Source organism: Anolis sagrei, chromosome 2, assembly GCF_037176765.1.
Source record: "Anolis sagrei isolate rAnoSag1 chromosome 2, rAnoSag1.mat, whole genome shotgun sequence".
In the NCBI taxonomy this organism is placed as follows: domain Eukaryota; kingdom Metazoa; phylum Chordata; class Lepidosauria; order Squamata; family Dactyloidae; genus Anolis; species Anolis sagrei.
This window is the reverse complement of record NC_090022.1, coordinates 57,691,778-57,705,746: the sequence shown is the minus strand read 5'-3', so window position 1 is coordinate 57,705,746 and position 13,969 is coordinate 57,691,778. Positions and strand designations below refer to the sequence as shown.

Here is a 13,969-nt window from a genome sequence, read left to right as displayed (position 1 = left end):
AGAATCTCTCCCTCATGGTTCTGGCTAAGATGCAGTTATGTCAAGAAATAAACAAGGAAGAAATGGCAAGTCCTGGAGACTGAGAAAGAGATGAAGACAGGTCTAGGAAGCTTGGTACTCATCAAACCTCAGCAGACCTCTGCTTTGCCTCTCTTGCTGGCTCCTCTATCAACATAGCTTTACACAGATTTCCATAAGTTTTCCATAATTAAATGTTACATGTTCCTCCATAGCACCAACTACCAGGGTGTGCCAGAGAAACCCCCAATCCTTTGGAGCAAATTTCAGGAGACAAAGGAAAGACCAGGAAAAATGCCTTTCCTAACTTCTATGGCTATAATTCTACTCAAAGAATACATAGAACTAAACCTTGTTAATTGGTCCCCACTAGAGCTCTGTAATGCGCTAACTACCTACTAGCCTCAAGCTATCAGAGAGTAATCTCTAAGTGAGATCTCTGCTCACCTGTAACAGGAAGGAGGGATTAAGTGCAACCAAACCATTTGGGAGGAGGTGCTTTCTTCATGGGTTCAGATGGGGACAGCAGAAATCCTTATTTGAATGAGGGAAGCAACCTCTCCCCCACAGATTAGCAGAAAGACACGATGATGTGAATTTTAGAGAGCAGACTAGAGAAAGAGAGAGAGAACAAGTACATAAAAGCACAAGGCAACACAAGAGTGAGGGTTTCTCTTTCTTTCCCCAGAGAAAGAATACTTGTGATTGTTCATGTCCTATCTCCCTCTCATAGCTTATTGGGAGTACTCAAAGGCCTCTTAGAACCCGCTGTTTTCAATTACACTGGCTCTTTTCTTAGACTTGTAGTACAGATCATATAAAGAGCAACTCAGATTCTTTTGTGAGATGGGAATTTGTTATGTTTATTAACATCACCCATTTGGATATTAATGCTACCACAGTTTAGCTACTTCAGTTGAAAGACAAACAAAAATAAATTAAATGCATTTAGAGCAATGGAACTGGTGTGTTTGTTTAAAAATCACAAGAATTCAAATTGCCATATATACCTATGTATAAGTTGACATTAGCCCGAAAAAAAAAGTACAGCAACCCAGTAACTACTCTGTTTGAAATATGCTAAACCATATTTTTCTTGATTTTTTTTTCATTTACACAATGTGCCATCATTCCAAAACTCTTCTTTTCTTCCTCTGGGGCTAGTTAAGCAAAATACAACTTCATTTCTAAAAATAACTTGCTTACAAAGATAGTTTCCAAATTAGGATATTTACTCCCACTAGATTCCTTCTAAAATGGAAATTTTTTAAAAAAGATACAATTACAGTAAATGTTGCCAGTGATTGGCGAAAGAAAGCCCTATGAAGCTCATGTTAGCCTGACTTCCCAGGTTACTCTAGGACAAAAATTCAGCAGTTAAATTTTTTTTAAAATTAGAAATAGCTATATTTAGTTCAAAGCGACAAAATATGTGAGAAACAATCTTCATGCACTACAATCATCCCAATCTTGAATTTTGCATCTGAATAGTTTTATTCTAAGTCTTATTACTGTTAAAACATTAATTCTTTGTGAGTAAAGGTTTTTTAACAGCCCTAAATACAAAATCCCCATTGTTTCATGCATATGTTGGAAGATAAGGACATTATAACAAGACATCAGCAGTTTTCTATTTCTGATCTCTTAAGTATTACATTCAATTAAAATAGTTAATTAGTACATGGCTTCACAACTGAAAAGCAAAGCTATCTTGTTAGGATTTCAAAATAGAGATTGGATGTCTATGTCTAAGCACTTTAAAGACGGACTAATATACACAACTGCATGGCAGAAAGCAAATTGATCTTCTTACAGAACACAACGTGCCAATAATCTCTTATATTAGAATTATGATCAAGGTATTACAGTAAATGACACCCAGTGTGGTGCAATGGTTTGAGTGCTGAACTAAAACTCTGAAGAGCGAAGTTCAAATCTCTCTTCAGCCATGGAAACCCATTGACCTTGGGCAAGTCACATTCTTTCAGCATCAGAGGAAGGCAAAGGCAAAGTCAAACCTCTCTGAACAAATTTTGCCAAGGAAACCCCATCTCTGGCACCACAAGATGCAGAGCCAATCTTAAGAAATGGGGCTACCAAGTGGAGTCCATGACATGCGAGTGTGGAGAAGAGCAAACCACGGAGCACCTACTACAATGCAACCTGAGCCCTGACACATGAACAATGCAGGACCTTCTTGCAGCGACATCAGAGGCACTCCAAGTGCCCAGTTTCTGGTCAAAGGACATTTAGTATAATGCCAAGTGTAAAGAATTATTGTGAATTTCTAAATCCACACACTCGGGGCAAACCCAAAATTCTTCTGGCATGAGGGGAGGGGGGGGGGTCTTTATTCATCCTACCGCTGCCACCAATTGCAATAAATGTTTATATAATCTCAAATGCTGCTCGCCAAAAAGGTAAAGGATTGGGGATGTATTCAAACAATCCCAACTCAGACCCACCAAAAATGTAAAAGATTATTAAATAAATTCAATTAAGTGTTTGGAGGCTGCTGAGCCTTTTCCACCAACACACTATTTTCTGAGGTAATTTTAGTATGATCATGGGCTATCACCACACTTCAAGGAATATTTAAGCTTTTGGTTTGGCAAGAGATTTCAAGTAAACTGTGTTGTGCTAGATTCGCACTCAGGTCTCTGAACTCTGAGGTAAACAATAGCAAAAACCTTCTAATAGTTTCCCCAAATAATGATATAGAACTTATGTAGACATAGGCACTTTGAGACAGTTGTTGTTAAACAAAGAATAAAGTTGTTTATTTGTGAGAACTTTGGCAATACAGGCACTTAAGCTTAACGGTTGTGATAATGAGTAAAAGTGTATGGTTACTTTAAAAATAGTTCAAGACTTAGTTTCAAAACAACTCTGTACTCCCTCAGGAATCTAGCAGACTTCCCTCTGACTAAGACTTCCTTAAACCTCCAGACAGTCCTTTCCTTTGGATGTATCTTTACTTTAAACTAGCTATTCTCCCTAATAACTATCTATCTTCACTAACTGACCAACTCCTGGCTTCTCTGACTTCTCTTCTCCTAACACACCAACCCTCTCCACTCTTCAAACACCAGACCCTGACTGCTTCTTTAAACACCAAACCCTAACTGAACTGTCAGATTTTAAAACGCACCTAAAGGTAAAAGTAAAGGTTTTCCAGTCATGTCCGACTCTGGGGGTTGGTGCTTATCTCCATTTCTAAGCCGAAGAGCCGACATTGTCCATAGACACCTCCAATGTGGCTGGCATGACTGCATGGAGTGCCGTTACCTTCCCACCGGAGCGGTACCTATTGATCTACTCACATTTGCATGTTTTCAAACTGCTAGGTTGGCAAAAGCTGGGCCTAACAGCGAGAGCTCACCCCGCTCCATGGATTTGAACCTGCGACCTTTCGATCAGCAAGTTCAGCAGTTGAGCGGTTTAACCAATTGCACCACCAGGGGCTCCTAAAATGCACAGGGGAGGGCGGAGCTTAGGAGCAGCCTGGAGGGAAATGTGGAAAAGCTGTGTAATTGACTGGGAGAGAGTGGGCAGAAGTTAGCTTGAGGGCAGAGGAAAAAAGCCTTGAAGTAAAACGCACCTACTTCAAGGCTTTTTTCCTCTGCCCTCAAGCTAAGCTCCGCCCACTCTCTCCCAGGCAATTGCACAGCTTCTCCACATTTCCCTCCAGGCTGTTCCTAAGCTCCACCCCCTCTAGGAAATGGGTACTCTAAGATGACTGCCTTCATGCACCATCTCATAAAATGGCTACCGAACTTCCTGGGCCTATTTCCTGAGCTTTCCCTGGGCCTAAAAATGTAGGGAATTCATCACACCAAGTTTTTAACTTGGTGGGCTTTTGTACATTATAACTGTATTCTCAATTCGCTTCTGACTTGATAAATACCCCATGATGGGTTTGCCAGAATCAATGTAAGTTGAAAATGGCTTGAAAGCACACAACAACATCTTCTCTGAATAACATTTTGTAAATGGAAATCATTTTACATAGAATATACAATGGTGAATTCTTTGTTTTTCCTGCCTTCAAAGGCCCAAAATCACGATAGTGTTTCAGTGGTGAGATACCACTTCAAAAGCAAACACAGGGAAGTTTAACTTCAACTGCACACATTCTATTTATTCTGTAGTTTATTCTGCTTGATTTAAATAAGTTTTGTTGTTATTTTCTCTGAACTTTCAAAATATTTGCTGCTCAACTAGTCATTTTATGAATATCATTCTCAAAATTGAATTCCTTAAATAGCATAAAGAGGCTCTTCTCTGAAGAAGGGGGAAATTATCAATCATCTTGTGTGAACTGAAGTTTGCAGAAGTGTACAAAAAAGATATAGGAAATAACCGAAGAAAGGAAATCTTTCCAAGAGCAGACAAATAAACATTTGGCTGTTTTGAGAAAGGGATTTCTACCTTCAGGCTCAGTAACCCTAGAATATTACTATGGTGGGAGTAGGGAGTTGTGGAAAACTTAGGGCGGGATGCTTACAGTTAATGGAATGGGAGTGTTCTGGAAAAAGTCATGGCAGAAGAGCTGAAACTTACACCAAACTATGTTGGATCAGACAGGGATAATCTAGTTAGAGGTTCTCAACTGTAAATGTCCTACCTTCTTAAAAAAATTACTCAGTATCACCCTAGAAATCTACCTTCTTTAAGCAAACAAAAAATAAGATGAAGTGACAAGCTTGCATTCTTTTATGGACCTATATTTCTATCTATATCCTACAACTAGGTAAAGAAAGATGTTGTAAATAAGACACATCGACGCTTGAAATTATAAAATTATTTATTAAATTTAACCATGGTAACATTTACTTTACACACAGAAAAATTAACAAGTAATATTATTAAAATAAAAAATTACAAATAACATTAAAAATAATCCTAATTGAGAAGAAGTAACCTGGTGCACTCTTATCAATTTATTAATGTTTAGTGCTATTTTTGTCAACAGCATGAAATTAATTTTTAAAATTCTTCTTCCACTTGCACTTTTGTTAACTGCTTGCCATACAATTCAGAAACAATCTAATTTATAGTCTTGTTGTAACAAGTATTTACATGTGCATATTCCTGCCGATCCGTGTTGGACTTCCCAGCATTACAAGGCACACTCACCAGCCAACACTTGCTTGTTAAGACCTGTTAGAGGCCTTGACCACTAATTGGTTATAACTTGCATTTTGTGTGTTCCTTTGGAAAATAATCACTGTGACTTTTAATTCTATGTAATACACCAGATGAAACATACACATTTATTTCTAAATTTTCTTCTTTTTTTCCACCATCCCCTTATTTTTATTTAATGCCCTCCAATTGCACCCCAAGATACCATTGTTCTCCTGGATAATTCCAGCAGCTCCCAGTTTAGGAAGCACTGATCTAGTCTAATAATGTGACCATACAGCTATCCATAGGAAGTCTGTTATCAGGACATGAAGACAACAGTACCCTTTGTCTCAGATTATACAGCCCCACAACAAAATAACTAAATAAATCTTGGTGTCTTGATGTTATTTAGGGCACTGATTCAGAAACCTGCATTGGATGAACTGTGTCAGCTCTAACTACTTAGATATAGTTATGATTTTCTACGAGCAAGAAGATGGAAACTGGTAGATGGCATCTGTATGTCAAAAACTAGAGCTGAAAGGAGAAAACTAATGCCATTTTTGGAATCAGTACACCAAATATACCCAGAAAAAGGGCTAACATTCAAGAAACCAAAATGTGTGTTGGCCAGTATTATATATACATGTCATACTCCTTATGGCACTGGGACTGATATATTCCCTTTCTAACTAGTAGTCATTGATGTCTTGATCAATGAATCTATTGCCACAAATTTATGAGTAACCCTTCCCCAAAACACAAAACTCCTACAAACACCTGGCTTATCTGATGGTTTAAGTTTTTCTTCACTGTGTGAGGTTGTTTTTTAAGCAAACGCCAAGAGATTATGGCTTCTGCTAGAGCGTTCACACTCTGTGACTCACGGTGAGATCACAGTCATGCAGTTTTAAAACTCCTCCGTTTGTTTACCTGACAAGTGCCAACACAGTTTCGGAGGACTCTGATGGAGAGGGTGCCATGACAACGAGTGGTTCCCCTAACAACACGAGTTCCCACAACATCTGGATGTGGAAGAACACGGGCAGGAAACATCTGAAACAGATTTACAAGCACAGTATTTTTAACAAAAAAATTCCCTGGTACAAGAAAAGGAAAGGAAGAGTGAATAAAAAGAAAATGTGCAACTGAGAATGTGACCTTGAGTCATAACATCTTATGAATCTAACACATGCAAGATCATTGAGCCTTCTTGAAGGGGAAAAATGCAGGGATGGCAAAGTTGTGGAGATAAAGTGTCAGCATGTAAGCAGAAGAGGCAGTGGCCAGGCCATAAGAGGGACTGTCCACAGACAGAATTACTTCATTATGCGACATTCACTATGATGAAACATTAACTGCGATGACTCAGTGATTATGAAGTAGAAGCAAAGGAGCCGTCCTTGCAGCAGTCACATTCTTTCTCCTTACAGACTCTATTCAGAACTTATCTGGCTTTGCCTACATGGATATTAAAATCAGGACTCGGCTGGAGTCAACTTTGCAACATTCCTCACTTTCAGTGAATTTGTGGATTGTATCAGGTTAATCCAGGTTTGCCTCGCTTTAGTAGAAGTCGGAGGATCCTCCAGAGTTTTATGGAAACCCTATAGCATTATGTGGCTTCAAGACAGTGGGCACAGCTGGATTGGGTCTAATTTGGACTGGTCCATTGACCACATGAGACTCTGCCACCATCACCTTTTTTCTGTGTTTATCAGTGTAAAGAGTTACAGATCGGTTTTTGGTCAACTTTAGATTTGGTTTGGTTATTTGGGGGTACTGATTTAGAAAATTGCATTGGATAGACTACATCAGCTCTAGTTTCTGATACAGAGCATATGCCAATAGTTGCCATCTGCTCTCCCACAGAAAACGATATATAAAAAGCCGCTTTTTATATTATGCTTAATGACTGGAACTTGTATTTTGAGTTCTGATTCTACATTTGTCAAAGGGTTCATATACTTTACGAAAGTAATGAAAACTTTACGAAAGTAATGAAAACTTTACGAAAGTAATGAAAACTTTCATAGTTTTCTTCTACAGTCCACATAGTATATAGAAAATCTACTTGTGAGCCCAGAAATTTGGATGGGACTATTTATTGAGCGGCAATTTCAGAGTACCAAACATGGATATTCCTATGACCATGTCTTCCTCTGCTGCTACAAATCCCTTTGGAAAGGGGTTGGGCGGGCTGGACTGCATGGCTCGTGTGATCTCTAGGACTCTTGTTCATAAACATTAACTGAAAATGGATCTCAAATCAAGTTTTTGCTTGCCTCACAAACAGGAAACTACTCACAGAAAGTAGGCTGCAAATATTTTAAATGTTGTGAGGATATATTATGTATTCATATCTCTACAAAGCTATTCATAATATCTTGAAATTGAGTGGTTTCTCTCTTATAAAACTGACAATTTTGATCAATTCATTTAACGTCCAATTTGGTTTTTCTGGTATACTCTTAGCAATCTAGCTTTGCCATGTATGCAGCAATAGACCAAGTAACTGATGGCATAATGTCCTTCATTTGTGCTGGTGGTGCAGTGGGTTAACCCGCTGACCTACTGAACTTGCTGACTAAAGGTTGGTGGTTCAAATCCGTAGAGTGGGGTGAGCTCCTGCTGTTAGACCCAGCTTCTGCCAACCTAGCAGTTCGAAAACATGAAAATGTGAGTAGATCAATAGGTACCACTTCTATGGGAAGGTAACGGCACTCCATGCAGTCATGCTGGCCACATAACCTTGGAGGTGTCTACGGACAACGTTGGCTCTTCGGATTAGAAATGAAGATGAGCACCACTCCCCAGAGTCAGAAATAACTAGATTTAATGTCAGGGGAAAACCTTTACCTTAACTTAATGTGTCCCAATGAGGAGATAAACAGTAAGTCTTCGAAAATATCTCTATGCAGAACAATATAGTTATTTTGTTATCTGTGCTTTCTTCCAGTTGCACTGCAAAATAGGGAGACATGCTTCTTTCTAATTATTATTTCTAATAAACATTCCTTGATATTGGTTGTGACAGTCAGTTTGCTTCTTAATTGTGTCATTTGATAAAGTTATTAAATAAATGTTCTTGGCAAATTGCCGTAACACACACTACAAGGGGTTGCATTGAGAAACTGCCCAGAAATCTCAGCAGGTCCAAAATGCTACAGCTAGGCTACTGACTGGAGATGATTACATAAATACATAAGTCTTGAAACAACTGCACCAACTATTGGTACACATAACATAAAAATTAGATTGATTTAGTAATGGATGTTGTAGCCCTGAATTAGCAACACCTGATTTGTACTACTGATGACCAGAGCTCCTGAAGGTCTCTCCTAGGGTCACCATAAGACAAAGTCAACTAGCCAAGAGAGGTCCTGCATTTTTCAGATGAATTATCCTGCTATCTATCTCTCTCTCGTTCTCTCTCCATGTTTTGTTTCCTCATCACCTTCATTAATGATATTAGGATACTGCTTTTATTAGGAGCCCTCAGTGGCACAGTGGGTTAGACCCTTGTGCTGGCAGGACTGAAGGTTCAAAATCAGGGAGAGAGCGGATGAGCTCCCTCTGTCAGCTCCAGCTCCTCATGTGGGGACACGAGATAAGCCTCTCACAAGGATGGTAAAACATAAAACACCTGGGTGTCCCCTGGGCAATGTTCTTGCAGACAGCCAATTCTCTCACACCAGAAGCATCTTGAAGTTTTTCAAGCCGCTCCTGACACAACAAAACAAAACAAAACTGCTTTTATTTAAGGAAAAAACTCCTCTAATACCGCAGAGACTTTCCCTCCCATTCCCATGGGAAACAAGCATCCTGTTCTCACACATACCTCTGTGTGAAGGCCTGTGAAGAGGGAGTGAAAAAGAGATCTTTTCAGGAAAGTTTCTATTCCAAGTAAGTTAGCTCACATTAGTAAACAAATATATTGTACATGAAGGCACCTTCTTAGAATGATACTTAGGAATAGCTACAAAGCTACCAAAGTCCTATTACAGTCTAACTCATATTGAATTGATGGTAGAAAGAAAATATAAGCCCTAACACGACTAGCTTAGTATACTTATTCTACTTATGATACAGAACCTATTCTGGGTCTTTGGGAATCTGGGAGCCTGATGCCTTGCCTGGCCTATGACCAGGTTTCCTCAGAGACAATGAGGCAGGCAGGACCCTTCAATATGTCCTCAAGTCTCTCCAAGATTCAGAAGTCTCTTTCAGTCAAGGAAACCTGTGCTTTATACACATCTAACAAGCTGGTTATCCCACTGAGCATTTGTCTCTCCTGATCTCTGTTGCTCCTACATGCTGACCCCAATAAATGTAACCTAAGCCATCATATTATTGACCCTTCCTTTACCTGGAAGACAGCCCACAGCCCAAGACGTATTGCCAAGATGATGGGAATGGCTATTATCACAATTGATTACTCAGTCAATAGAGTTCAGAGGGGCTGCCAAAGACCATCAGAAAACATATATTTCTGATGATCTTTGGAACTCCTTTGGCAGAGAAGGTTGAAGATCTCTCCACCTGACCTTCTCTTTCTTTTTGGAAACAGAATGCGAATCCTCCCACCAAAATCCCCCTCTGCTGTGATTGGCCAGCCTCTCAGCCAAGGGGAGGGCTGTTTCTGAGACCCCAAGCAGGGAGAGGAGAGCAGGCGTACTTGGCGCATGGCAGCGTGCTGTGCATGTATGGGGCAAGGGAGAGCATGGAAGGCTGGAGGGAGGATCGTACCAGTGAGTCCCTTCAAGGCATGGGAGTTTTGTGTGGGAAATTTGGCCCAATTCTATAATTATTGAGGTCCAGAATGCTCTTTGATTATGAACTATAAATCCCAGCAACTACAATTCCCGAATGGCAAGATCTATTTTCCCCAAACTCCACCAGTGTTCACATTTGGGCATACTGAGGATTCATACCAAGTTTGGTCCAGATCCATCATTGTTTGAGTCCACAGTACTCTCTGGATATAGGTGAACTACAATTCCAAAACTCAAGGTCAATACCCATCAAACCCTTCCAGTATTTTCTGTTGGTCATGGAAGTTCTGTGTGGCAAGTTTGGTTCAATTCCATCGTTGGTGGAGTTCAGAATTCTCTTTGATTGTAGGTGAACTACAAATCCCTGCAACTACAACTCCCAAATGACAAAATTACCACCACCCCCGACCCCACAATTTTTCAAATTTGGGCATATTGGGTATTTCATAGAATCATAGAGTGGAAAGAGGCCTCATGGGCCATCCAGTCCAACCCCCTGCCAAGAAGCACGAAAATTGCATTCAAAGCACCCCCGACAGATGGCCATCCTGCCTCTGTTTAAAAGCTTCCAAAGAAGGAGTCTCCACCACACTCTGGGACAGAGAGTTCCACTGTTGAACAGACAGAGAGTTCCACTGCTGAACAACTCTCACAGTCTGGAAGTTCTTTTTCATGTTCAGATGGAATCTCCTTTCTTGTAGTTTGAAGCCATTGTTCCGCGTCCTAGTCTCCAGGGCAGCGGATTTCGTGCCAAATTTGGTCCAGTGAATAAAAACACATATCAGATATTTACATTACAATTCAGAACACTAGCAAAATTAAAGTTATGGAGTAGCAAGGAAAATAATGTTATGGTTGGGGGTCACCACAACATGACATGACGAACTGTATTAAGGGTGGCATGAGGAAGATTGAGAAACACTGGAAGAAGAGAGGACTGAGAAGCAAAAGGTCCCTCCTTTGCACCCTCCTCCCCTTCATTCAGTCATTCATTCATTCACACACTTCCCTCTGCCTGTGAGAAGATGCCTTGCGTTGTGGGGCTCCTTTTCTTTTTTGCCTTGCCTTTTCTTCCAAAGGGACAGGACGAAGGGCGGCGGAGGCGCTCCTCCGGCTGAAGGCACCGGCTCTGGCTTCAGCAAGGAAGGAAGGGGAGAGGGACTCCCTTGACCCCCCCCCCTTCCCCCCGCAATGGGAAAACCCACCTCCGCCCGAGAGAGAACGAGCGGAGGGAGGTGGAACAGTCCAAAGGGATAGAAGGGGGGGGGGGAGGGCACAGAACGTGGAGAATGACGCTCCACACTCGCGCCTCTCAACCAATCAGATAACTGGGGGGAAATCCTTTTAGGTAGAGGGAGTCCCTCCCGACCACTTTTCAATTGCCCTTTATGGAAACACTGTTCCCCTCCGTATCCGCCTATTCCGTATCCGCGGATCCAACTTTTTCCAGGATTGAAACCTCTCCCTTCCAAAATTTTTTCCCCATCTTGTATAACAGGCAACATTATGGGACTTGAGCACCCACTGATTTCGGTATCCACGGGGAAGGTGGATACTGGGACCCCCCTCCCCTGTATGTTATGTTGATTTGCTATTAGAAGAAAGAAGGAGGGAAAAGAATGCATACCTGTCCTGCTGCTTGGCTCTTTTCTCCATAGGGTGCAATAGCTAGAAAGTCTTCCAGTTCTTTTTCCAGTTTTGTATAGATTAGGCATGGGCAAACTGGACCGTTCCCCGACCTACAAGAAGCACTGCTTGAATATCAAGCAAAAAGTGGGCGCTAGAAATAACATCATTCGAAAGCTGACTGGCACAGCCTGGGGATCACAACCAGACACAGTGAAGACATCTGGCCTTGCGCCTTGTTGCTGTGTGCCCAATGTGGAACACATCTCACCACGCTATAACATGGATGTGGCTCTTAATGAGACATGCAGCATTATCACAGGATGTCTGCGCCCTACACCACTGCAGAAATTGCACTATTTAGTCAGTATGGCACCACCTGACAGGTGCCGGGAAGTGCCAGCCAACAATGGAAGGACCAAGGCAGTGACATCCCTGGCCCATCCCCTGTTCGGATATCAGCCAGCACACCAACGCGTTAAATCAAGAAGGAGCTTCCTGAGATCTACAGAGATAATCACAGGAACACTTCAGCAAGCAAGAGTCCAAAAGTGGCAGGCCCAAACCCAGAATCTCCACCCATGGCTGATATCAAATGAGAGACTCCCTCCTGGGCACACAGAAAACTGGGTGACTTGGAAGGCACTGAATAGATTGTGCTCTGGTACCACAAGATGCAGAACCAACCTTAAGAAATGGGGCTATAAAGTGGTATCCACAACATGCGAGTGTGAAGAAGAGCAAACCACAGACCACCTGCTGCAATGCAACCTGAGCCCTGCCACATGCACAATGGAGGACCTTCTTATAGCAACAGCATAGGCACTCCAAGTGCCCAGCTACTAGTCAAAGGACATTTAATATAATTGCCAAGTTTTAAAACTTAGTGTTTTTAAAAATACATTACAACTGTACCCTTGGTTATTCCTGATACGACAAATAAAAATTAATGGGCAAACTTCGGCCCTCAATGTGTTTTGGACTTCAACTCCCACCATTCCTGGTCTCCAACTCCCACAATTCTGGCTGAGGGGGGAAAGGAAGGGGCCCGAGGCCAGAAATTGTGGGAGTTGAAGTGTAGAACAGCTGGAGAGCCAAAGTTTGCCTGAGAGAGATAGATAGCACGAGGTTCTTTAAAACAGCAACAATAACAACATTACAGGCTCAAGCAGCTCAAGCCTGAAGGATTTGAAGGTCGTGACATTTGGCTCAATCCCTGGCATTGGGGCAAGCTTTCCTCGGACACGACGCAATGACACTTCCGAAGATTATGCACACATTAGCAAGGATTTCACCCTACAGCCCGTTCCTTCTTCCTATGTGATGGGTTGTGTTAATCGGAATGACACCCACATAATGCACACTTACTGAAGCTGACTGCAAAAGTTGCATGCATTTTTATATAAGATAGATCATTGTACCCAGCAGAATATAAAGAGGGATGGGATTTTTTTAAAGTAAGGAATCTACTTTTGGGTATTCCTCTGTACATTTCCTGCATGGTTGATAAAGGGAGCATTTAGATATGTTCTATCTTTAGATTTCAAAGACTTAACCTCATTAGTCTGGATCAGTGTGCAAAGGGATCTTGCAGCGCCTTTGAGACTGAGAGAAAGAAGTTGGTATCATAAGCTTTTGAAGAGTAAGGCTACAAATAGACCAGGGGAGAAAAGGCCTTCTAAAGTAGTTTACTATAATGCATTGAACTGCACTATATGGTGGTGTAGATGGGGCCTTCATCATAGCAGAAGTCAGCATTTGTGGAGTGAATGGAGATGGATAATCCATCTTTCCATTAGCTCATCCTTTCCAGAAGATAGGCCGTGACTCTGCTGGGCTGTCAGCCTCATCATGTTCATTTTCATGTTGAATTAAAGAGAGCCAAGTTTTAGTTTGTTTTGCATCCCAGTCTTTGTTCCCATTCACAAGCCAAAAGCCAAGACAAATGGAAATGAAACCTGAGAGGTATAAAAAGGAGAAAATTCTGGCAGAATTGCTGTGTCCTCTGGAGGTGAAAGAAAAGGTTTAAGAGCTCCTTTTCTGAAGCTTGCCTTGCCTTAATAGTGAATCTCTACTCCTTGCTGAAGTCAAAATATGCTCATTGACTGGGAGGAAGGAGTTGCCAATCAATTATAACTCTGGTTTGAGAAAGTTGCTGTGTTGTTGTGTGCCTTCAAGCAGTTCCTGATTTATGGTGCTCCTCTCATGGGGTTTTCTTGCCAATATTAGTTTGGAGAGGGCTTGATGCTGCCTTCCTTTTTTTATTATTTATTTACCTTACTAGCTAAACTTGACCATGTTTCGCTGTGGCTCAGTCTGATATGAAATCAATGAGATAGTTAAAGCATTGCTGCGAACATAGATTCACTGAGAAAACACATTATTCAATTCAGTACCCTGCCTTGCATTGCTGTGTCTAT

General features: G+C 41.3%; 1 long non-coding RNA gene across 1 annotated transcript; it reads right to left on the bottom strand.

Moving 5' to 3' along the window:
- Window positions 1-592: 592 nt before the first annotated feature.
- LOC137096392 (uncharacterized) lies at window positions 593-11,177 on the bottom strand. The gene is made up of 3 exons (XR_010909429.1): window positions 10,958-11,177; window positions 6,082-6,204; window positions 593-629 (listed from the first exon to the last, which is right to left on the bottom strand). It is a non-coding gene; the product is annotated as an uncharacterized lncRNA (long non-coding RNA).
- Between the last annotated feature and the right edge of the window lie 2,792 nt (window positions 11,178-13,969).